Below are 26,216 nucleotides of genomic sequence, written 5' to 3' on the forward strand. Positions count from 1 at the left end.
TGTTTTTTATGATTTTTATTACATAAATACAGATCCAAAACCCAAACCACATGGGCGGTTATTGCAAAACCAAATACAGATCCAAAACATGAATGAGATACAGCCCCGAAACCAAAACCCATGACGGAGGCCGGCGCACATCTCTAACTTAAATGAAGCAGCTTCTCTATTTCTGCTTGTAATCCACTTGTATACGCAGGGTCATATTTAGACTGAGGTGTGTGAATGGTGCCGCCGCACAGAATGCAAGGCCCTTTGGGTGGCACCATCGCTACCACGTGCATCTGCATGTGGATGTAGGGTGCATGGAAAGGCACCCTGCAGTCATCAGTTACTACAGTACCGAAGGATGCTTTGGGCAGTGCTCTATTCAGGGCGATTCTCCTGAGGCACGGGACAGCTTTAGTGGGTCTTAAGTTATAGGGTAGGACATTGCTACAAAGCAATTAAGTTTTCATATAATAACAATTTCTTAGCAGACCAGTTTAAAAGGAAAAAATAATTAAAAGCGTGTGATGCACGGGACTTGCAGAAAATAATATTTTCTACCTTAACAGAATGTAATGAATAATTCTGTGAATTGTAAAGGGGTATATGCTTGTAAAATGCATTTTCTATTTAAATATACTTCAGAAATTGCTTTGGTATAAATGAAATGAAATAATTAAACAACTGTGAAATCATATGAATTTTTAAACCTTGTGATGCACGGGACAATTGAAATTGATGCACAGGACTTCTGTGCATTATTACGTGTTTTCCAGTCTTGAAGGCTGTGTTTATCATGTTGGACAGTGGCGGAACTGCCAGTGGAGGCCCGACGCTGTGAAGGGGTCCACAGCCACCGGCAATACAATGACTGACTCATTGTATATCGCTTTGCTGCCCACCGCCAGATCTCAATGTAGCCGCTGCCTGCCCTGAATATGGAGATTGACAGCGGTTCCAGGCGTCCAGCTGGAGGGGGAGGAGGGGCCACTCTCTCTTTTCCTTCCCTCCCTTCTCTGCTCTTTGGTCTAGAAGCAGTGTGACATTATTCACTGCCGCTGTTATGTGCCACCAGACTTGTCACTTTCCTATTCTGTTCTGACACTAAAGAAAAAGAAAAAAAGTAGTTAGATGTTTTATCCAGACAATTTATGTCAATAAATTCATCCAAGCTCTGAAGAGAATAAGAACTTCAAAGAAGTGATGTGGACAGATGGACCTTCTTCATAGTTTAAGAACAGATATATGCAGGGGCGGATTGGGAACAAAAAGCGGCCCTGGAAAAAAATTGTACTAGTGGCCCCACTTGGGCAGCACCAGAGGTATAAGTTCTAGCCATGAGCCATGGCAGCAGCACCCTCCCCCCAAGACTTTCCAGATAGTGGGCATGTCCAGCATCAAGGGGAAGTTAAAAGGAAATAAAATTACATATTATGAGCACATTATATGATACACCTTCAGAATTTAGGAAACTATATAATTCTTTAGAAAGATATATTTTCTTGCTTATTACACCAACCATATCCCAATCACTATTCACTCAATCTTATATGTCAGCCAAGCAGGCAGACAGAGCATACACTAGATCATCTGCAATCACAGGCTAAGTGGCAAAGTAATTTTCATATATGCAAATTGTTTGGCATCTTATTCATTATGTCTATAAATAGGACCACATGTCCTCAAACAAAACAGGCCCCACTGGTGCGTCGGCCCACCGGGGATCTTCCCTGTAGACCCTATGGCCAATCCGCCTCTGGATATATGGTTTTATTTCTAAAAGAACGCAGTGAAAAATACAGCAAGATGTTTCACTGAAAGTATTTTGCCACCTCACATGGCAAGGGTGTGGTTGGTGGCATAGGAAGAAGAGCCAAATCAATTGTGAGGCAAAGAGTAATGAGCAAAAAGGCCAATGCCCCTATTGTCAATCTGCTTATGATGTTGCAGAACTTGTAAAGTCACTGATGTCAGCCACAAGAGTCCTATACATTGGTGAAAAAGGGGTGTAGTATGGTATGCCGGTGGCCGGGATCCCGGCGGACAGCATACCTGCACCGGGATCCCGGCCTCCACCTTACTGACAGCTGGGCTATGTGCGTCACGCTATTTATTCACCCTCCAGGGGGGTCGTGGACCCCCAAGAGGGAGAATAGTTGTCGTATGCCTGGTGTCGGGATTCCGGCGCCGGTATACTGAGCACTGGTATCCCTACAGCCGGCATACTGAATACCAACCATGAAAAAGACATTCCACGTAATGATGAGATCTGGAACAAGTATGCAACAAGTATTCCAGGAATATCAAAGTTACATGGAATTAAAGAAGTACAGGTATATGCAAATGCAGGTTCATCCAATAATGAATTTAAGTAGCTGAAAATGAAACTGAAAAAGGAATCTGGTTGTTTGTAACTTACAATGGACAGCAGTATCCTGGGGAGGTGACACATGTTATTGGGTCTGAAGTTAGTTTCAGTAATGAATGATCAGTACGGTAGAACTAAACAGTGGAAATGTCCAACACAGGAGGATAAGGTGTTTTACACCCAAAACATTGTAGGAAAGATACAGACTACGGAAGCTGCAAATACAAGAGGGTATTACTCATACTTGCCTACTTTTGAAAAGTAGTTTCAGGGAGATTGTAGGAGCGCCTTTGAGGGGGGCTTGTCATGTTCCACCCAAAGGGGCATGTCTAGCTCCACCCATGGGCGTATCTATTTCCACTCAAGAGTGCAGTCAGGTGAAAATTATAGTACGAAGAGCAGCATACCACAGAAGGTGATAAAGTATGCACACAGTGACACAGTGATTAGGGTCCTTAGCACCCTGCATACCCTACTCGATATAAACATATTATATCACCCTGCGTACCCTATCCACTATATACCTATTATATCACCACATGTACCCTACTCACTATGGGGGTAATTCTGAGTTGATCGCAGCAGGAACTTTGTTAGCAGTTGGGCAAAACCATGTGCACTGCAGGGGAGGCAGATATAACATGTGCAGAGAGAGATAGATTTGGGTGTGGTGTGTTCAATCTGCAATCTGAATTGCAGTGTAAAAATAAAGCAGCCAGTATTTACCCTGCACAGAAACAAAATAACCCACCCAAATCTATCTCTCTCTGCACATGTTACATCTACCACCCCTGCAGTGCACATGGTTTTGCCCAACTGCTAACAAAGTTCCTGCTGCGATCAACTCAGAATTATCCCCCATATACATATTATATCCCCATATGTACCCTACTCACTATATACCTATTACATCACGCAGAGAGGGTTAGGTTAAAGTGCCACCCGGGGGTGGTTGGGGTGAGGCTGCAGAGGGGAACGTTAGGGTTAGGCTGTGGGGAGAGGGTTAGGATTAAGCACCATGGGGGGGTAGGTTTAGGCACTAAGGGGGGGATGAGTAGGGCTGCGGAAAGTGGGGGTCAGGTTTAGGCACTAAGGGAGAGGTTCGGGTTAGGCAATAAGGAGTGAGGTTAAGCAGTGGTATGGGAGGGTTCGGTGGGAGTTAGGATACTTACCTCGACCCTGACGGGATCATGACTATCAGGAGGCCAGCATCGGTGTTGTGACCCCGTCCCCTGGAATCGCATAATAATCCCCCTTGCTCAAAATATACCTATTATATCTAGTGATGTGCACCGGAAATTTTTCGGGTTTTGGTTTTGGATTCGGTTCCGAGGCCGTGTTTTGGATTTGGACGCGTTTTGGCAAAACCTCCATGAAAATTTTTTGTCGGATTCGGGTGTGTTTTGGATTTGGGTGTTTTTTTACAAAAAACCCTCAAAAACAGCTTAAATCATAGAATTTGGGGGTCATTTTGATCCCATAGTATTATTAATCTCAATAACCATAATTTCCACTCATTTTCAGTCTATTCTGAACACCTCACACCTCACAATATTATTTTTAGTCCTAAAATATGCACCGAGGTCGCTGGATGACTAAGCTAAGCGACCCAAGTGGCCGACACAAACACCTGGCCCATCTAGGAGTGGCACTGCAGTGTCAGAAAGGATGGCACTTCAAAAAAATAGTCCCCAGACAGCACATGATGCAAAGAAAAAAAGAGGCGCAATGAGGTAGCTGTGTGACTAAGCTAAGCGACCCAAGTGGCCGACACAAGCACCTGGCCCATCTAGGAGTGGCACTGCAGTGTCAGACAGGATGGCACTTCAAAAAAATTGTCCCCAAACAGCACATGATGCAAAGAAAAAAAGAGGCGCACCAAGGTGGCTGTGTGACTAAGCTTAGCAACACAAGTGGCCGACACAAACACCTGGCCCATCTAGGAGTGGCACTGCAGTGTCAGGCAGGATGGCCCTTCCAAAAAATTGTCCCCAAACAGCACATGATGCAAAGAAAAATGAAAGAAAAAAGAGGTGCAAGATGGAATTGTCCTTGGGCCCTCCCACTCACCCTTATGTTGTATAAACAGGACATGCACACTTTAACAAACCCATCATTTCAGCGACAGGGTCTGCCACACGACTGTGACTGAAATGACTGGTTGGTTTGGGCCCCTACCAAAAAAGAAGCAATCAATCTCTCCTTGCACAAACTGGCTCTACAGAGGCAAGATGTCCACCTCCTCCTCATCGTCCGATTCCTCACCCCTTTCACTGTGTACATCCCCCTCCTCACAGATTACTAATTCGTCCCCACTGGAATCCACCATCTCAGGTCCCTGTGTACATTCTGGAGGCAACTGCTGGTGAATGTCTCCACGGAGGAATTGATTATAATTCATTTTGATGAACATCATCTTCTCCACATTTTCTGGAAGTAACCTCGTACGCCGATTACTGACAAGGTGAGCGGCTGCACTAAACACTCTTTCGGAGTACACACTGGAGGGGGGGCAACTTAGGTAAAATAAAGCCAGTTTGTGCAAGGGCCTCCAAATTGCCTCTTTTTCCTGCCAGTATACGTACGGACTGTCTGACGTGCCTACTTGGATGCGGTCACTCATATAATCCTCCACCATTCTTTCAATGGTGACAGAATCATATGCAGTGACAGTAGACGACATGTCAGTAATCGTTGGCAGGTCCTTCAGTCCAGACCAGATGTCAGCACTCGCTCCAGACTGCCCTGGGGGTGGGCTCGGAATTCCTAGCCTTTTCCTCGCACCCCCAGTTGCGGGAAAATGTGAAGGAGGAGCTGTTGACGGGTCACGTTCCGCTTGACTTGACAATTTTCTCACCAGCAGGTCTTTGAGCCTCTGCAGACTTGTGTCTGCCGGAAAGAGAGATACAACGTAGGTTTTAAATCTAGGATCGAGCACGGTGGCCAAAATGTAGTGCTCTGATTTCAACAGATTGACCACCCGTGAATCCTGGTTAAGCGAATTAAGGGCTCCATCCACAAGTCCCACATGCCTAGCGGAATCGCTCTGTTTTAGCTCCTCCTTCAATGTCTCCAGCTTCTTCTGCAAAAGCCTGATGAGGGGAATGACCTGACTCAGGCTGGCAGTGTCTGAACTGACTTCACGTGTGGCAAGTTCAAAGGGTTGCAGAACCTTGCACAACGTTGAAATCATTCTCCACTGTGCTTGAGTCAGGTGCATTCCCCCTCCTTTGCCTATATCGTGGGCAGATGTATAGGCTTGAATGGCCTTTTGCTGCTCCTCCATCCTCTGAAGCATATAGAGGGTTGAATTCCACCTCGTTACCACCTCTTGCTTCAGATAATGGCAGGTCAGGTTCAGGAGTGTATGCTGGTGCTCCAGTCTTCGGCACACGGTGGCTGAATGCCGAAAGTGGCCCGCAATTCTTCGGGCCACCGACAGCATCTCTTGCACGCCGCTGTCGTTTTTTAAATAATTCTGCACCACCAAATTCAATGTATGTGCAAAACATGGGACGTGCTGGAATTTGCCCAGATGTAATGCATACACAATATTGGTGGCGTTGTCCGTTGTCACAAATTCCCAGGAGAGTCCAATTGGGATAAGCCATTCTGCGATGATGTTCCTCAGTTTCCGTAAGAGGTTGTCAGCTGTGTGCCTCTTATGGAAAGCGGTGATACAAAGCGTAGCCTGCCTAGGAACGAGTTGGCGTTTGCGAGATGCTGCTACTGGTGCCGCCGCTGCTGTTCTTGCTGCGGGAGGCAATACATCTACCCAGTGGGCTGTCACAGTCATATAGTCCTGAGTCTGCCCTGCTCCACTTGTCCACATGTCCGTGGTTAAGTGGACATTGGGTACAACTGCATTTTTTAGGACACTGGTGACTCTTTTTCTGACGTCTGTGTACATTTTTGGTATCGCCTGCCTAGAGAAATGGTACCTAGATGGTATTGGTATCGGGGACACAGTACCTCAATCAAGTCTCTAGTTCCCTGTGAATTAATGGTGGATACCGGAAACACGTTTCTCACCATCCAGGCTGCCAAGGCCTGAGTTATCCGCTTTGCAGCAGGATGACTGCTGTGATATTTCATCTTCCTCGCAAAGGACTGTTGGACAGTCAATTGCTTACTGGAAGTAGTACAACTGGTCTTCCGACTTCCCCTCTGGGATGACGATCGACTCCCAGAAGCAACAACAGCAGCGCCAGCAGCAGTAGGCATTACACTCAAGGATGCATCGGAGGAATCCCAGGCAGGAGAGGACTCGTCAGACTTGCCAGTGACATGGCCTGCAGGACTATTGGCTTTCCTGTGTAAGGTGTAAATTGACACTGAGTTAGTTGGTGGTGTGGTTTGCAGGAGCTTGGTTACAAGAGGAAGGGATTTACTGGTCAGTGGACTGCTTCCGCTGTCATCCAAAGTTTTTGAACTTGTCACTGACTTCTGATGAATGCGGTCCAGGTGACGTATAAGGGAGGATGTTCCTAGGTGGTTAACGTCCTTACCCCTACTTATTACAGCTTGACAAAGGCAACACACGGCTTGACACCAGTTGTCCACATTTCTGTTGAAATAATTCCACACCGAAGAGGTGATTTTTTTTTGTATTTTGACCAGGCATGTCAATGGCCATATTCGTCCCACGGACAACAGGTGTCTCCCCGGGTGTCTGACTTAAACAAACCACCTCACCATCAGAATCCTCCTTGTCAATTTCCTCCCCAGGGCCAGCAACACCCATATCCTCATCCTGGTGTACTTCAACAGTGACATCTTCAATTTGACTATCAGGAACTGGACTGCGGGTGCTCCTTCCAGCACTTGCAGGGGGCATGCAAATGGTGGAAGGCGCAACCTCTTCCCGTCCAGTGTTGGGAAGGTCAGGCATCGCAACCGACACAATTGGACTCTCCTTGGGGATTTGTGATTTAGAAGAACGCACAGTTCTTTGCTGTGCTTTTGCCATCTTAACTCTTTTAAGTTTTCTAGCAGGAGGATGAGTGCTTCCAACCTCAGGTGAAGCTGAACCACTAGCCTTGAACATAGGCTAGGGCCTCAGCCGTTCTTTGCCACTCCGTGTCGTAAATGGCACATTGGCAAGTTTACGCTTCTCCTCAGACGATTTTGATTTAGATTTTTGGGTCATTTTACTGAGCTTTATTTTTTGGGATTTTACATGCTCTCTACTATGACATTGGCCATCGGCCTTGGCAGACTACGTTGATGGCATTTCATCGTCTCGGCCATGACTAGTGGCAGCAGCTTCAGCACAAGGTGGAAGTGGATCTTGATCTTTCCCTATTTTACCCTCCACATTTTTGTTCTCCATTCTTTAATGTGTGGAATTATATGCCAGTAATATATCAATAGCAATGGCCTACTACTATATATACTGAGCACAACTGAAATGCACCACAGGTATGGATGGATAGTATACTTAACGACACAGAGGTAGGTAGAGCAGTGGCCTACTGTACCGTACTGCTATATAGTGTATACTGGTGGTCAGCAAACTGTGCAAAACTGAAATGCACCACAGGTATGGATGGAGAGTATACTTGACGACACAGAGGTAGGTAGAGCAGTGGCCTACTGTACCGTACTGCTATATATTATATACTGGTGGACAGCAAACTGTGCAAAACTGAAATGCACCACTGGTATGGATGGATAGTATACTTGACGACACAGAGGTAGGTAGAGCAGTGGCCTACTGTACCGTACTGCTATATAGTTATACTGGTGGTTAGCAAACTGCAAAACTGAAATGCACCACAGGTATGGATGGATAGTATACTTGATGACACAGAGGTAGGTAGAGCAGTGGCCTACTGTACCGTACTGCTATATATTATATACTGGTGGTCAGCAAACTGTGCAAAACTGAAATGCACCACAGGTATGGATGTATAGTATAATTGACGACACAGAGGTAGGTAGAGCAGTGGCCTACTGTACCGTACTGCTATATAGTATATACTGGTGGTCAGCAAACTGTGCAAAACTGAAATGCACCACAGGTATGGATGGATAGTATACTTGAAGACACAGAGGTAGGTAGAGCAGTGGCCTTCTGTACCATACTGCTATATAGTATATACTGGTGGTCAGCAAACTGCACAAAACTGAAATGCACCACAGGTATGGATGGATAGTATACTTGACGACACAGAGGTAGGTAGAGCAGTGGCCTACTGTACCGTACTGCTATATATTATATACTGGTGGACAGCAAACTGTGCAAAACTGAAATGCACCACAGGTATGGATGGATAGTATACTTGACGACACAGAGGTAGGTAGAGCAGTGGCCTACTGTACCGTACTGCTATATAGTATATACTGGTGGTCAGCAAACTGTGCAAAACTGAAATGTACCACAAGTATGGATGGATAGTATACTTGACGACACAGAGGTAGGTAGAGCAGTGGTCTACTGTACCGTACTGCTATATATTATGTACTGGTGGTCAGCAAACTGTGCAAAACTGAAATGCACCACAGGTATGGATGGATAGTATACTTGACGACACAGAGGTAGGTAGAGCAGTGGCCTACTGTACCGTACTGCTATATAGTATATACTGGTGGTCAGCAAACTGTGCAAAACTGAAATGCACCACAGGTATGGATGGATAGTATACTTGATGACACAGAGGTCGGTAGAGCAGTGGACTACTGTACCGTACTGCTATATATATAGTTATACTGGTGGTCAGCAAAATTCTGCACTGTCCTCCTACTATATACTATGCAGCACAGATATGGAGCGTTTTTCAGGCAGAGAACGTATAATACTGGTGGTCACTGGTCACTGGTCAGCAAAACTCTGCACTGTCCTCCTACTATATAATACTGCTGGTCCCCAGTCCCCACAATAAAGCAATTAGCACACTGAGCACAGATATTTGCAGCACACTGAGCACAGTCAGATATGGAGCATTTTTCAGGCAGAGAACGTAGATATTTGCACTTGCAGCACACTGAGCACAGATATTTGCAGCACACTGAGCACAGATATTTGCAGCACAATTTGCAGCCCACTGAACATAGAAACTGAGAGGACGCCAGCCACGTCCTCTTACGATTATCTCCAATGCACGAGTGAAAAATGGCGGCGACGCGCGGCTCCTTATATAGAATACGAATCTCGCGAGAATCCGACCGCGGGATGATGACGTTCGGGCGTGCTCGGGTTAACCGAGCAAGGCGGGAGGATCCGAGTCTGCCTCGGACCCGTGTAAAAAGGGTGAAGTTCGGGGGGGTTCGGATCCCGACGAACCGAACCCGCTCATCACTAATTATATCACACTCTGTACCCTACAAAGGGGGTACTTCAGACCTGATCGCTGGGATGGTAACTTTGCTGTCCTGCATTCAGACAGTCGCCGCCCAAGGGGAGTGTATATTCGCCATGCAAGTGTGTGATCCCATGTGTACGCCGAGCTCAAAAATCCGCTGTATGCATTCTGTGTGCAGCCCAGGACTTACTCCCACAGTGCGTTGAGAACGCGCTGATCGGAGCCGAAGCTGACGTCACACACCCTCCATGAAAATGCTTGGGCATGCCTGCGTTTTTCCGTACACTCCCTGTAAACTGTCAGCTACCACCCACAAACGGCCTCTTCCTATCAATCACTTTGCGAACGCCTGTGCGATCGAAATTTTTGCACCATCCTGACGCTGGTCTGCGATGCCTGTCGTTTGGCTATGCGTGTGCGCATTGCGGTGCATACGCAAGCACAGTCTAACACTGATTGCGGAAACACACAGCAGTGATTAGATCTGATTTACCCCCAGTTTGTTCCCATTCCCCTGCAACACCCTGCCCTACCTAGCCACCATGCATGCCATCCATGATGCAGCTTGGTTTAATTTAATTTCCTTACATTTTACAGAACACTCACCATTGGGGGTAAAGAGGTCACCGCTGCTACTGATGACACTGCCGCCCGCGCACACTTCTGCTCAGTCTCTCCCGTGTGCACTGCTGGGCAGCCACCGCTAACCCACAACTCGGCAGTGGCCAGCATTTAAATAACACAACATAAGGATGCCCCCTTATGAATAATAATACAGGTTGAGTATCCCATATCCAAATATTCCGAAATACGGAATATTCCGAAATAAGGACTTTTTTGAGTGAGAGTGAGATAGTGAAACCTTTGTTTTCTGATGGCTCAATGTACACAAACTTTGTTTAATACACAAAGTTATTAAAAATATTGGATTAAATGACCTTCAGGCTGTGGCCCTCATTCCGAGTTGTTCGCTCGAAAGCTGCTTTTAGCAGCATTGCACACGCTAAGCCGCCGCCTACTGGGAGTGAATCTTAGCAAAATTGCAAACGAAAGATTCTCAAAATTGTGAATAGAAATTTCTTTGCAGTTTCTGAGTAGCTCGATACTTACTCTGCCACTGCGATCAGTTCAGTCAGTTTCGTTCCTGGTTTGACATCACAAACACACCCAGCGTTCGCCCAGACACTCCCCCGTTTCTCCAGCCACTCCCGCGTTTTTCCCAGAAACTGTAGCGTTTTTTCACACACACCCATAAAACGGCCAGTTTCCGCCCAGAAACACCCACTTCCTGTCAATCACACTACGATCACCAGAACGAAGAAAAAACCTCGTAATGCCGTGAGTAAAATACCAAACTTCTTAGCAAATTTACTTGGCGCAGTCGCAGTGCGAACATTGCGCATGCGCAATTAGCGGAAAATCGCTGCGATGCGAAGAAAATTACCGAGCGAACAACTCGGAATGAGGGCCTGTGTCTATAAGGTGTATATAAAACATAAATGAATTGTGTGAATGTACACACACTTTGTTTAATGCACAAAGTTATAAAAATATTGGCTAAAATTACCTCCTGGCTGTGTGTATAAGGTGTATATGAAACATAAATACATTCTGTGCTTAGACTTAGGTCCCATCACCATGATATCTCATTATGGTATGCAATTATTCCAAAATACGGAAAAATCCCATATCCAAAATACCTCTGGTCCCAAGCATTTTGGATAAGGGATACTCAACCTGTAATAGTAATATTAATAATAATAATACACAGGGGATTTGCAAAAGCAGAGCAGCTGACAGAAGGACAAATGGGACACCAGGGGACAGCGGGTGTAAAACGGAAATTTGCACAAATGCTGACATGCATTATTATTATTATTATTATCCTTTATTTATATGGCGCCACAAGGGTTCCGCATCGCCCAAATACAGAGTACATATGCACATAATCAAAATAGGAAAACAGTGACTTATAGTCGATGACAATTTAGGACTAGTACAGGATAACTAATAGAGATGAGCGGGTTCGGTTCCTTGGAATCCGAACCCGCCCGAACTTCAGGTTTTTTTACACGGGGCCGAGCGACTCGGATCTTCCCGCCTTGCTCGGTTAACCCGAGCGCGCCCGAACGTCATCATCCCGCTGTCGGATTCTCGCGAGGCTCGTATTCTATCGCGAGACTCGGATTCTATATAAGGAGCCGCGCGTCGCCGCCATTTTCACACGTGCATTGAGATTGATAGGGAGAGGACGTGGCTGGCGTCCTCTCCGTTTAGACTAGAGTACTAGAGAGAGACACAAATTTTGGGGAGCATATTATTAGGAGGAGTACTACTTGCTGCTGATAGTGTGACCAGTGACCACCAGTTTAATTAATCCGTTCTCTGCCTGAAAAAAAACGATACACAGTGTGACACAGTCACATACCATATCTGTGCTCAGCCCAGTGTGCTGCATCATATGTAATACTGTATATCATTATCTGACTGTGCTGAGTGCTCACTGCTCACACAGCTTAATTGTGGGGGAGACTGGGGAGCAGTTATAGCAGGAGTACATTTTAAGTACAGTGCACACTTTTGCTGCCAGAGTGCCACTGCCAGTGTGACTGACCAGTGACCACTGACCACCAGTATTGTGATTGTCTGCTGACCACCAGTATATTGTGATTGTCTGCCTGAAAAAGTTAAACACTCGTCGTGTGGTGTTTTTATAAACGCATTCTGCAGACAGTGTCCAGCAGGTCCGTCATTACATAATATATATACCTGTCCGGCTGCAGTACTAGTGTGATATATATATATTTTAATTTTATCTCATTATCATCCAGTCTATATTAGCAGCAGACACAGTACGGTAGTCCACGGCTGTAGCTACCTCTGTGTCGGCACTCGGCAGTCCATCCATACTTGTATACCACCTACCCGTGGTTTTTTTTTCTTTCTTCTTTATACATACTACATCTCATTATCATCCAGTCTATATTAGCAGCAGACACAGTACAGTACGGTAGTCCACGGCTGTAGCTACCTCTGTGTCGGCAGTCGCTCATCCATCCATAATTGTATACCACCTACCCGTGGTTTTTTTCTTTTTCTTTCTTCTTTATACATACTACATCTCATTATCATCCAGTCTATATTAGCAGCAGACACAGTACAGTACGGTAGTCCATGGCTGTAGCTACCTCTGTGTCGGCACTCGGCAGTCCATCCATAATTGTATACCACCTACCCGTGGTTTTTTTTTCTTTCTTCTTTATACATACTACATCTCATTATCATCCAGTCTATATTAGCAGCAGACACAGTACAGTACGGTAGTCCACGGCTGTAGCTATCTCTGTGTCGGCACTCGGCAGTCCATCCATAATTGTATACCACCTACCCGTGTTTTTTTCTTCTTCTTCTTTATACATACTACATCTCATTATCATCCAGTCTATATTAGCAGCAGACACAGTACAGTACGGTAGTCCACGGCTGTAGCTACCTCTGTGTCGGCACTCGGCAGTCCATCCATAATTGTATACCACCTACCCGTGGTTTTTTTTTCTTTCTTCTTTATACATACTACATCTCATTATCATCCAGTCTATATTAGCAGCAGACACAGTACAGTACGGTAGTCCACGGCTGTAGCTACCTCTGTGTCGGCACTCGGCAGTCCATCCATAATTGTATACCACCTACCCGTGTTTTTTTTTTCTTTCTTCTTTATACATACTACATCTCATTATCATCCAGTCTATATTAGCAGCAGACACAGTACAGTACGGTAGTCCACGGCTGTAGCTACCTCTGTGTCGGCACTCGGCAGTCCATCCATAATTGTATACCACCTACCCGTGTTTTTTTTTTCTTCTTTATACATACTACATCTCATTATCATCCAGTCTATATTAGCAGCAGACACAGTACAGTACGGTAGTCCACGGCTGTAGCTATCTCTGTGTCGGCACTCGGCAGTCCATCCATAATTGTATACCACCTACCCGTGGTTTTTTTTTTCTTTCTTCTTTATACATACTACATCTCATTATCATCCAGTCTATATTAGCAGCAGACACAGTACAGTACGGTAGTCCACGGCTGTAGCTACCTCTGTGTCGGCACTCGGCAGTCCATCCATAATTGTATACCACCTACCCGTGTTTTTTTTTCTCTTTCTTCTTTATACATACTACATCTCATTATCATCCAGTCTATATTAGCAGCAGACACAGTACAGTACGGTAGTCCACGGCTGTAGCTACCTCTGTGTTGGCACTCGGCAGTCCATCCATAATTGTATACCACCTACCCGTGGTTTTTTTTTTCTATCTTCTTGATACTAGTAGCTTACTTTAGGAGTCTGCAGTGCTGACAGACAGTGTCCAGCAGGTCCGTCATTACATAATATATATATACCTGTCCGGCTGCAGTACTAGTGTGATATATATATATATATATATTTTATTTTTATCTCATTATCATCCAGTCTATATTAGCAGCAGACACAGTACGGTAGTCCACGGCTGTAGCTACCTCTGTGTCGGCAGTCGCTGGTCCATCCATAATTGTATACCACCTACCCGTGGTTTTTTTTTCTATCTTCTTGATACTAGTAGCTTACTTTAGGAGTCTGCAGTGCTGACAGACAGTGTCCAGCAGGTCCGTCATTACATAATATATATATACCTGTCCGGCTGCAGTACTAGTGTGATATATATATATATTTTATTTTTATCTCATTATCATCCAGTCTATATTAGCAGCAGACACAGTACGGTAGTCCACGGCTGTAGCTACCTCTGTGTCGGCAGTCGCTCGTCCATCCATAAGTATACTAGTATCCATCCATCTCCATTGTTTACCTGAGGTGCCTTTTAGTTGTGCCTATTAAAATATGGAGAACAAAAATGTTGAGGTTCCAAAAATAGGGAAAGATCAAGATCGACTTCCACCTCGTGCTGAAGCTGCTGCCACCAGTCATGGCCGAGACGATGAAATGCCAGCAACGTCGTCTGCCAAGGCCGATGCCCAATGTCATAGTACAGAGCATGTAAAATCCAAAACACCAAATATCAGTAAAAAAAGGACTCAAAAATCTAAAATAAAATTGTCGGAGGAGAAGCGTAAACTTGCCAATATGCCATTTACCACACGGAGTGGCAAGGAACGGCTGAGGCCCTGGCCTATGTTCATGGCTAGTGGTTCAGCTTCACATGAGGATGGAAGCACTCAGCCTCTCGCTAGAAAAATGAAAAGACTCAAGCTGGCAAAAGCACAGCAAAGAACTGTGCGTTCTTCGAAATCCCAAATCCACAAGGAGAGTCCAATTGTGTCGGTTGCGATGCCTGACCTTCCCAACACTGGACGTGAAGAGCATGCGCCTTCCACCATTTGCACGCCCCCTGCAAGTGCTGGAAGGAGCACCCGCAGTCCAGTTCCTGATAGTCAGATTGAAGATGTCAGTGTTGAAGTACACCAGGATGAGGAGGATATGGGTGTTGCTGGCGCTGGGGAGGAAATTGACAAGGAGGATTATGATGGTGAGGTGGTTTGTTTAAGTCAGGCACCCGGGGAGACACCTGTTGTCCGTGGGAGGAATATGGCCATTGACATGCCTGGTGAAAATACAAAAAAAAATCAGCTCTTCGGTGTGGAAGTATTTCACCAGAAATGCGGACAACATTTGTCAAGCCGTGTGTTGCCTTTGTCAAGCTGTAATAAGTAGGGGTAAGGACGTTAACCACCTCGGAACATCCTCCCTTATACGTCACCTGCAGCGCATTCATAATAAGTCAGTGACAAGTTCAAAAACTTTGGGCGACAGCGGAAGCAGTCCACTGACAAGTAAATCCCTTCCTCTTGTAACCAAGCTCACGCAAACCACCCCACCAACTCCCTCAGTGTCAATTTCCTCCTTCCCCAGGAATGCCAATAGTCCTGCAGGCCATGTCACTGGCAATTCTGACGAGTCCTCTCCTGCCTGGGATTCCTCCGATGCATCCTTGCGTGTAACGCCTACTGCTGCTGGCGCTGCTGTTGTTGCTGCTGGGAGTCGATGGTCATCCCAGAGGGGAAGTCGTAAGCCCACTTTTACTACTTCCACCAAGCAATTGACTGTCCAACAGTCCTTTGCGAGGAAGATGAAATATCACAGCAGTCATCCTGTTGCAAAGCGGATAACTGAGGCCTTGACAACTATGTTGGTGTTAGACGTGCGTCCGGTATCCGCCGTTAGTTCACAGGGAACTAGACAATTTCTTGAGGTAGTGTGCCCCCGTTACCAAATACTATCTAGGTTCCACTTCTCTAGGCAGGTGATACCGAGAATGTACACGGACGTCAGAAAAAGACTCACCAGTGTCCTAAAAAATGCAGTTGTACCCAATGTCCACTTAACCACGGACATGTGGACAAGTGGAGCAGGGCAGGGTCAGGACTATATGACTGTGACAGCCCACTGGGTAGATGTATGGACTCCCGCCGCAAGAACAGCAGCGGCGGCACCAGTAGCAGCATCTCGCAAACGCCAACTCTTTCCTAGGCAGGCTACGCTTTGTATCACCGCTTTCCAGAATACGCACACAGCTGAAAACCTCTTACGGCAACTGAGGAAGATCATCGCGGAATGGCTTACCCCAATTGGACTCTCCTGTGGATTTGTGGCATCGGACAACGCCAGCAATATTGTGTGTGCATTAAATATGGGCAAATTCCAGCACGTCCCATGTTTTGCACATACCTTGAATTTGGTGGTGCAGAATTTTTAAAAAAACGACAGGGGCGTGCAAGAGATGCTGTCGGTGGCCAGAAGAATTGCGGGACACTTTCGGCGTACAGGCACCACGTACAGAAGACTGGAGCACCACCAAAAACGCCTGAACCTGCCCTGCCATCATCTGAAGCAAGAAGTGGTAACGAGGTGGAATTCAACCCTATATATGCTTCAGAGGTTGGAGGAGCAGCAAAAGGCCATTCAAGCCTATACAATTGAGCACGATATAGGAGGTGGAATGCACCTGTCTTAAGCGCAATGGGGAATGATTTCAACGTTGTGCAAGGTTCTGCAACCTTTTGAACTTGCCACACGTGAAGTCAGTTCAGACACTGCCAGCCTGAGTCAGGTCATTCCCCTCATCAGGCTTTTGCAGAAGAAGCTGGAGACATTGAAGGAGGAGCTAACACAGAGCGATTCCGCTAGGCATGTGGGACTTGTGGATGGAGCCCTTAATTCGCTTAACAAGGATTCACGGGTGGTCAATCTGTTGAAATCAGAGCACTACATTTTGGCCACCGTGCTCGATCCTAGATTTAAAACCTACCTTGGATCTCTCTTTCCGGCACACACAAGTCTGCTGGGGTTCAAAGACCTGCTGGTGAGAAAATTGTCAAGTCAAGCGGAACGCGACCTGTCAACATCTCCTCCTTCACATTCTCCCGCAACTGGGGGTGCGAGGAAAAGGCTCAGAATTCCGAGCCCACCCACTGGCGGTGATGCAGGGCAGTCTGGAGCGACTGCTGATGCTGACATCTGGTCCGGACTGAAGGACCTGACAACGATTACGGACATGTCGTCTACTGTCACTGCATATGATTCTCTCCCCATTGAAAGAATGGTGGAGGATTATATGAGTGACCGCATCCAAGTAGGCACGTCAGACAGTCCGTACTTATACTGGCAGGAAAAAGAGGCAATTTGGAGGCCCTTGCACAAACTGGCTTTATTCTACCTAAGTTGCCCTCCCACAAGTGTGTACTCCGAAAGAGTGTTTAGTGCCGCCGCTCACCTTGTCAGCAATCGGCGTACGAGGTTACTTCCAGAAAATGTGGAGAAGATGATGTTCATTAAAATGAATTATAATCAATTCCTCCGTGGAGACATTGACCAGCAGCAATTGCCTCCACAAAGTACACAGGGAGCTGATATGGTGGATTCCAGTGGGGACGAATTGATAATCTGTGAGGAGGGGGATGTACACGGTGATATATCGGAGGATGATGATGAGGTGGACATCTTGCCTCTGTAGAGCCAGTTTGTGCAAGGAGAGATTAATTGCTTCTTTTTTGGTGGGGGTCCAAACCAACCCGTCATTTCAGTCACAGTCGTGTGGCAGACCCTGTCACTGAAATGATGGGTTGGTTAAAGTGTGCATGTCCTGTTTATACAACATAAGGGTGGGTGGGAAGGCCCAAGGACAATTCCATCTTGCACCTCTTTTTTCTTTCATTTTTCTTTGCGTCATGTGCTGTTTGGGGAGTATTTTTTTGAAGGGCCATCCTGCGTGACACTGCAGTGCCACTCCTAGATGGGCCAGGTGTTTGTGTCGGCCACTAGGGTCGCTTAGCTTGCTCACACAGCTACCTCATTGCGCCTCTTTTTTTCTTTGCGTCATGTGCTGTTTGGGGAGTGCTTTTTGGAAGGGCCATCCTGCGTGACACTGCAGTGCCACTCCTAGATGGGCCAGGTGTTTGTGTCGGCCACTAGGGTCGCTTAGCTTACTCACACAGCTACCTCATTGCGCCTCTTTTTTTCTTTGCGTCATGTGCTGTTTGGGGAGTGTTTTTTGGAAGGGCCATCCTGCGTGACACTGCAGTGCCACTCCTAGATGGGCCAGGTGTTTGTGTCGGCCACTAGGGTCGCTTAGCTTACTCACACAGCTACCTCATTGCGCCTCTTTTTTTCTTTGCGTCATGTGCTGTTTGGGGAGTGTTTTTTGGAAGGGCCATCCTGCGTGACACTGCAGTGCCACTCCTAGATGGGCCAGGTGTTTGTGTCGGCCACTAGGGTCGCTTAGCTTACTCACACAGCTACCTCATTGCGCCTCTTTTTTTCTTTGCGTCATGTGCTGTTTGGGGAGTGTTTTTTGGAAGGGCCATCCTGCGTGACACTGCAGTGCCACTCCTAGATGGGCCAGGTGTTTGTGTCGGCCACTAGGGTCGCTTAGCTTAGTCATCCAGCGACCTCGGTGCAAATTGTAGGACTAAAAATAATATTGTGAGGTGTGAGGTGTTCAGAATAGACTGAAAATGAGTGGAAATTATGGTTTTTGAGGTTAATAATACTTTGGGATCAAAATGACCCCCAAATTCTATGATTTAAGCTGTTTTTTAGTGTTTTTTGAAAAAAACACCCGAATCCAAAACACACCCGAATCCGACAAAAAAAATTCGGTGAGGTTTTGCCAAAACGCGGTCGAACCCAAAACACGGCCGCGGAACCGAACCCAAAACCAAAACACAAAACCCGAAAAATTTCAAGTGCACATCTCTAGTAACTAAGCATAACTACACCAGTAAAATGACAGAGAAGTTCCAGGTGGCCAAAAAACTGCTTGATTTGGGCAGGTGAGGATTATTAAAGTAAGAAAAGGATAAGCACATGAGGGAAGAGGGCCCTACTCGTGAGAGCTTACATTCTAAGGGGAGGGGTAGACAGACAGGGGTGACACAGATGGGGTATGCATGCCCACAAATGCCAGGGGTATCGCTGGGCATGCAGCAGCAGGACTCAGGGCATGGAGGGGTCAGCCCAGGAAACACCACACCTCACCTGCACAGACAGCATGTAATCCATAGGTCACCATACCCTATGTGCCTGTAGCACCAAGTGACCAGGGGAAGCCATTCCCCTATTAGCTCCCTTACCTGACTCCCAGGGGCTGACTCTGACCACTGTCAGGCGTTACAGGGTAAGTCTTCCCTCTCTAGCAGCTGAGAACAGCACTGCCATTCTGCCCTCTGCTGCTCCCCCCATCGCCGGTCTCCTCCTCCAGCCTTTCTCCGTCACTCCGGCTCACAGACAGCTACAAGAAGCCACGCCCCCTCATGTACCAGCAGCGCTGTCACACACCAGAGCCCCACCCCCACCTGTACCCGCTCCTTAGCGCACCGCTGGTACAATCAAGGGTACAGCCCCGCCTCCCACCCGACTCGTCACTTGTGCAGGCTCCGCCCCCGGCACTGTAGTACTGGCGCATGCGCAGTCTACATTGATGTGAGTATGTCTGAAAAAACGGGAGGACGATCAAGATTTCCGGGGCAGCGGGAGGCTCGGTTAAAAAACGGGAGCCTCCCGCTGAATGCGGGAGGGTAGGCAAGTATGGTATTACTACTTCCCAGATTTAGCTTGATTTGTGTGATGCATGGGACACTTTAGTTTTTCTCTATTTCAGAGAGAGCAAATAAAAACAATTACTTTGTTCATGGATTTTAGTTACATATCCAGACTACAAAGATGAGCTGTGTGTTTTTTTTTGTTTTGTGATGATTATTATTAGTACAGTATGAAAATGTTTCCTTTCACAGTGATGCACAGGAGCTGCTTAGCATATTTTTTTTTTTTTTTTTTAAATACAATTTTTTATTGTTCAAAGATAAAGAAGTAAACAATCAAAAGATACATCGTCAATTACATACAGAGCAGTACAGAGACTATTAACAAGAAAAACAGTTCCAAGTACTGCGTAATAATTTGATGAGAAACAACGACAGATGCAGTGCAAACTGGACTACAAATTGAGGATCCAGTAATGATTGTCCGTGCAAAACTAGGACGATTACGTATAATAAGAAATAATTTTGAAAGGATAAAAGAAAAGGAAAAATTAAGAAAAGAGAAGAAAACAATGGATGGAAGGGGGAGGGAGGGAGGAGGGGAGGGGGGGCGGGGGGAGGTCCGATCTCTATTGTAAGAAGAGGTTTGAAGCGGTTTGTAATCACCTAAACAGTGTTAGTTAGTAGACCAATGTTGAGTGGGATTAGGAGTTTGCAATAATACGTAAATGATGCCAGTCTGTATTTTCGTACACTATCATAATTCTGTCTCGGGTAGACGAGTCTAAAGAATGTATGAATGGGGACCATTTAGCATAAAATCGGTCCACATGTTTATCCATATCGGGAAAGGTACTGTTTCTATCAAAATAAAGTAGCTGTAGGAGTTTCAACTTCAATTCTTGCAGGGAGGGAGAGGAGGAGGAGATCCAGTGAGTAAGAATGATTTTCTTTGCAAGTGTTACAATGGTAGCTAGCAATGGAATAAAGGGGGAGAGATCACTGTTAGGGAGCCAATTTTTAAAATTTGCACATAAACAGGCTAAAGGGTCAGGGAATACATGAGTGGAAAATAAAGAGTTTAGGTATGCAATTATTTTATTCTAGAAGCGTTTTATTTTCCCGCAATCCCAAAAGCAGTGGAAAAAATTAGCGTGATAGTAATGACATTTAAGACAGGAGCCTGATGTATCTGGGATCATATGACTTCTTTGAGCGGGGGATATGTAAGCTCTATGCATAGTTTTCCAATGGACTTCCTGTAAGTAGGAGGATTTCAGGTATTTCATGATTTTAGAGCTGTGTTTAGTGAGAATCGAAGGGGAATCAATGTTGTGGATATCGTTTTGCCAAGTTAATGTCAGTGATTGCCATGATTTTGTGTTGGAGGACGGTAACAATAGAGTATAAATAAATTTAATACGATAGGGGGAAGAATTTAATAGGCGTAACAGTGAATTAATGGGATCAATTGAGTTTAGGTATCTAGTTTTTGGATCCAGTGAAAAGACGTAGTGCCGCGATTGTAAGTACATGAAAAAGTTAGAGGTGTGTAGAGAAAACTGTGTTTGAAGAGTAGAGAAAGCCAGTATTTGACCTCCTGGATCAAAAACCTGTGAGGTAAGTGAAAGGCCTTTATCTCTCCAAGTGTGGAAAATAGGGATGGAAAGCGAAGGATGAAATGATGGATTACCCCAAAGTGTATTATAAGGAGAAGAAGACGGGTTTCTTGTTAATTTTTTATTAATGGTGATCCAAGACGAATAAGTGTCTTGAAACATAATATGGTGCAAAATATTAGAGGGTATTTCGGATTTTTTGGAGTGAAGAAGGGCACTTGGAGAGTATGGACTGAAAAGAGCGGAGTCTAAAGAAGTTGAAGTGTAAGTAGAATTAGCAAGAAGCCAGTCTGAAATATATCTGAAATGAGTCGCTAGAGTATATAACTTTAGGTTTGGAAGGGACATACCTCCGTGAGATTTGTGAGTCTGTAATTTGTGTAAAGCAATTCGGGGGCGTTTGTTTTGCCATATAAATCGAGAGGTGATCTGATCAAATCGTTTCAAGTCAGAAATAGAAAGACCAATTGGAAGCATTTGTAGTATGTAGAAAATTTTAGGAAAGATTATGCTTTTAACTACCGCTATTCTCCCTATGACAGATAATGGGAGATTTAGCCATGAGTCATATAGTGAGGAGATTTTGGCGAGGGTCGGAGTAAAGTTTAGTTTATATAGAGAGGAGAGATCTGAGGGAATGCGTAGGCCTAAATATTTGATTTCTGTTTTGAGTAAAGATGAGAGGAGAGGGTCTGAGGGAGTTCGAGTGAGAATATTGGGGCCTTCTAATTGTAGGATTTCCGACTTATTCATGTTTATCTTGAATCCTGCTTGAGCGCCAAAATTAGCAATAAGTGAAAATAAATTAGGTATAGAAGTAGAAGGGTTAGACAGAAAAAGTAATAGGTCGTCCGCATACAGAGCAAGTTTTAATGGGATATTTCCGACTTGGATGCCATGAATGTCAGGGGAGTTTCTGATAGAAATTGCCATTGGTTCAATAGCAATGGCGAAGAGTAGAGGAGAAAGGGGACAGCCCTGACGGGTACCTCGAGAAACTGTGAAGGGAGCAGATAAGTATCCATTACAGTAGAGCTGTGAGGACGGAGAGGCGTATAGGGATTGAAGAATTGAAATAAAGGTTGAGGGATAACCAAAAAGTCGCATGGATCTAAAAAGGTGTGGCCATTCCAAAAGGTCAAAAGCCTTTTCTGCGTCTAGGGCCAATACAATGTTATCTATTGATGTAGGGTGCAATTTTAAGTATTGGATTACGGAAAGAACTTTACGGACGTTTGTCACAGAGTGGCGACCCCAGATAAACCCGGATTGGTCTGGATGAATTATGTGAGGGAGGGAAAATTTTAGACGGTCAGCTAATATTTTTGCAAAAATTTTATAGTCTGAATTTAACAGAGAAATTGGGCGGTAGGAGCTTGGAAGGGAAGGGTCTCGTCCCGGTTTCAAAAGAACTTTGATTGTGGCACTATTAAAATATAGGGGAATGGAATTTGAAAGAATTATTGAGTTAAACAATGCCAACAAGTGCTTATCAATTTTGTCAATTAATAGTTTATAAAACTCATTAGAGAAGCCATCTGGGCCTGGAGCTTTATTAGGTTTCAAGTGGTTGATAGTTGAACGAACTTCATCCAGTGTAATGGGTTTGACTAAAGAAACGAGAAATTCAGAGGGAATTTGGGGTATGAGTGGAAAGGACCAAGGTTGAGAGAGCTCATCAAAGGGGGGAGAGTGGCCGGAATACAATGTTTCATAAAATGACTTCATGATAGATGCTATGGATTGGGGGTCATTAGTTAAGGACCCATCAGGGAGTTTCAGTGGATGTACTAGCATGGGAGGAGAGGAACCTTTCAACAAATTTGTGAGAAGTTTACCTGTCTTATTTCCAAACTTGTGAAACCGGTAGTCAACTTTAAATTTATATTTGTCGCCCATCAGGGAGAGAAATTCGTTAAACTGGAGATTTAAAATTAAATATGAAGATTTATTAGACTGGGAGGGATGGGATTTGAAAGCTTGAAAGGCTGTGGATAGAGCACGTTGTAAATCTATATAGGATTTAGCATATTTTTTCCTTAAGGCCGAGGAGTATGAAATAATATTGCCCCTAATGACCGTTTTGGCGGCTTGCCAGAACAAAGAGGGGTCTGATATTGAGTGTTGTTCATTTGAGAAGTAAAAGGAGTCCCAGGACGCCTGTAGGGAGTCACAAAATTTTGTAGAGTTAGAAAGGTGAGAGGGAAATTTCCATTGAGGGGTTAGGGAGTGAGAGGGACGTAAAATGAAAGAGAACCAAACTAAGGCGTGATCAGAGATAGCAATGGGTTCAATGGCTGTGTCTGTAACTGAGGGGAAAAGCTGTTGGGAAATAAAAACATAATCGATTCTAGAAAATGTATCGTGAGCGGAAGAATGGCACGAATATTCTTTTTCTGTGGGGTTAAGAGCACGCCATATATCGATTAATTGTAAGATCTCAGAAAAGGCAGGTATACCAAGTTTAGGAAGGAGTTGGGGGTTTCTTGAAGTGTTGGAGCGGTCTAAATAATTGGAAGAAACTAAATTGAAGTCACCACAAACAATAAGGTTATCATTAGAAAATGGGGTCAGTTTAGCTATTAACATCTGGAAAAAGGATTTTTTGTACGTAGTTGGAGCGTAGATATTGCAAAGGGCCATAATTTGTGAGTCAATAGTGAGATTGACGATTAAGTATCGGCCATTAGGGTCTATGTCTGAGGACATTATTGTGATGTTAAGATTACGTTTTGCTAAGAGGACAACGCCCCTAGATTTAGAGTTAAATGGGGCTGCTGCTATGAGGGACCAGTGTGACATCTGTAATTTCATGGATTCCTGGAGAGACAAATGAGTTTCTTTAAGAAATGCTAAATTTATATTCAATTTGGATAAATACATGAGGATTTTACGACGTTTAGCCGGGGAATTAATTCCACCAACATTCAGGGTGCAAATTTTTAGGTCAGACATTTAAATAACCATGAGAGGAAGGAAAATCCAGAAATCAACCGTATTTCAAATGATCGGATCCGAAAGGGGGAATAGGAAACGGGGATAGGGGGGGGGAGGGACATAGGGAGAAAACGGACACATACAAGAAAACTTGGTTAATGTTTGGCAGGCAAACACACTTCCGGGCCAAAAATTTAAAATAATAACTAAAATTATTCTAAACATAACAACTAGTCCGGGGCAATGCTCCATATGATTTCCCGACATCGGCATCTGGGGAAAAGCTACACTATATGGTCTGGTAGAGCTAGTCTAAGATAAGTAACAGTAGGCATAAGATATAATGAGAAATATGCTAATTTAAAATAAACATCAATAGGCATAAAAATTGTGATAATAAAAAATCAGTAATATGGTAGTCTAAAAATAAGAATCGATTTTGGAGATGGCTTTACGTTTAAACGATATGTAGGAATCAATAATGAATCTAGGATTATAGAGGAAACTGACTGACATATTGAGGATTATCACAAGATTTAAAGCAGGATTAAACTTTTCTAGTTTATGTGAATTAAACAAGAACAAATGGAGGGGGGGAACCTTAATGTTACAAAATTATGAGGTGGACCTGAAGATCAAGTGTCAGGGGTAGGGGCGGCATCTGCGATGTCATCGTGTACTTCTGTAAGCCCCTCTTGAAGGTAGGATGCTGCGTCTTCTGGGGTGGAGAAATCCAGGTGTTTGTCTCCATCGTAGAGTCGGAGTTTCGCTGGATAGAGTAAGGAGAACTTACGCTTGGCGGATACCAGCTTTGAACAAATTGGGTTAAAGGCTTTCCTAGCTCTTGATAATTCGGCAGAAAAGTCTTGGAAAATAAGTAGACGGTTGTTCTCCCATTGTAGGGATCGAATCTTTCTAGACGCAGTCCATATGGCAACTTTATGAAGATAATTGAGGCATCTGAATAGGGTAACCCTAGGACGGCCTTCAGCAGAGCGAGGCAAAGGACCAACACGGTGCACACGCTCAACCACTAGGTCCCTGCAAGAGTCAGCAATACCAAGGAGAGTAGGGAGTGTCACCTGGACAAAATGAGAGAGATCTTCTCCTTTTACAGATTCTGGAAGGCCTACCAGCCTTATATTATTTCTTCTGGACCTGTTTTCTGCGTCGTCTAGCTTCATCCACAATTGGTAGTTTTCTTTTTCAAGACGTTTGACACAACCCTGGACATCAGCCATATCGTGACATAGACCACCGATTCTATTTTCGTTAACAGAGACTTTATGCGAGAGATGTTGCAGTTGTAGAGAAATATCTGAGACTGCTTTAGACAACAGTGGAGATACAGCCTGAGTGATGGCTTCTGTCAGATCCGCATATGTGATAGGTGAATCAGAGGATCTGTTAGGTGGGGTGTTACGTGAAGGGGATTGCGATGCAATTAATTTTTTGGGGGCTGGAGATGAAGGGGGGGTGGTAATGCCAGGAGCCATAGTGGAATTAGCTCTTCTTTTCTCTTGTCTGACTGGGAGGGAGGAGGGTGATGCCGCGGCTGCAGGATTGGGAGAAAGAAAACGGTCCATTGACAGAAGAAGGTGAGGAAAGTTCAGCAAATAATATTCCCCTGCAATATGTAAGGAGGCTGAGTGGCGTATGGAAAAAACTGTTTGTAGAAGCTGAAATGGGAACAGCAGAAATTGCTCTTAAGTCAAGGGTTATACTAGAGGATGGTCTGAAAGGGAGTGAGTTGTTATGTGGATCGTGTTGTGCTTCACCCGCAGTGATGATTTGTGAAAGACTGTAAAATAATAATAACAGCTTGCAGCCAAGGGGCTCCTGAGTGTGGAGCTCTGACTTTGCAGTTGGTAGCTCTAAGAGTGCAGCTATTATGTCTAGTGACTAGGCTGGGTGAGCCCTGTGGCAGCGAGGAGAAGCAGCGTAGTGAAAGTCTCC

At 45.0% G+C, this 26,216-nt stretch overlaps 1 protein-coding gene and 1 long non-coding RNA gene across 2 annotated transcripts in view; one reads left to right on the forward strand and one right to left on the reverse strand.

Moving 5' to 3' along the window:
• The window catches only part of SLC6A3 (solute carrier family 6 member 3), a 239,014-nt gene that overhangs the window by 22,317 nt on the left and 190,481 nt on the right, over nt 1-26,216 (forward strand). The window lies entirely within an intron of this gene.
• Nucleotides 83-26,216, reverse strand: part of LOC134927867 (uncharacterized) — a 131,016-nt gene continuing 104,882 nt past the window's right edge. The window contains exon 4 of the long non-coding RNA XR_010177755.1: nt 83-1,092. This is a non-coding gene — a long non-coding RNA (uncharacterized LOC134927867). The remainder of the gene's footprint in view (nt 1,093-26,216) is intronic.

The sequence above is a fragment of the Pseudophryne corroboree genome, chromosome 5, assembly GCF_028390025.1.
Source record: "Pseudophryne corroboree isolate aPseCor3 chromosome 5, aPseCor3.hap2, whole genome shotgun sequence".
NCBI classification, from domain to species: Eukaryota; Metazoa; Chordata; class Amphibia; order Anura; family Myobatrachidae; genus Pseudophryne; species Pseudophryne corroboree.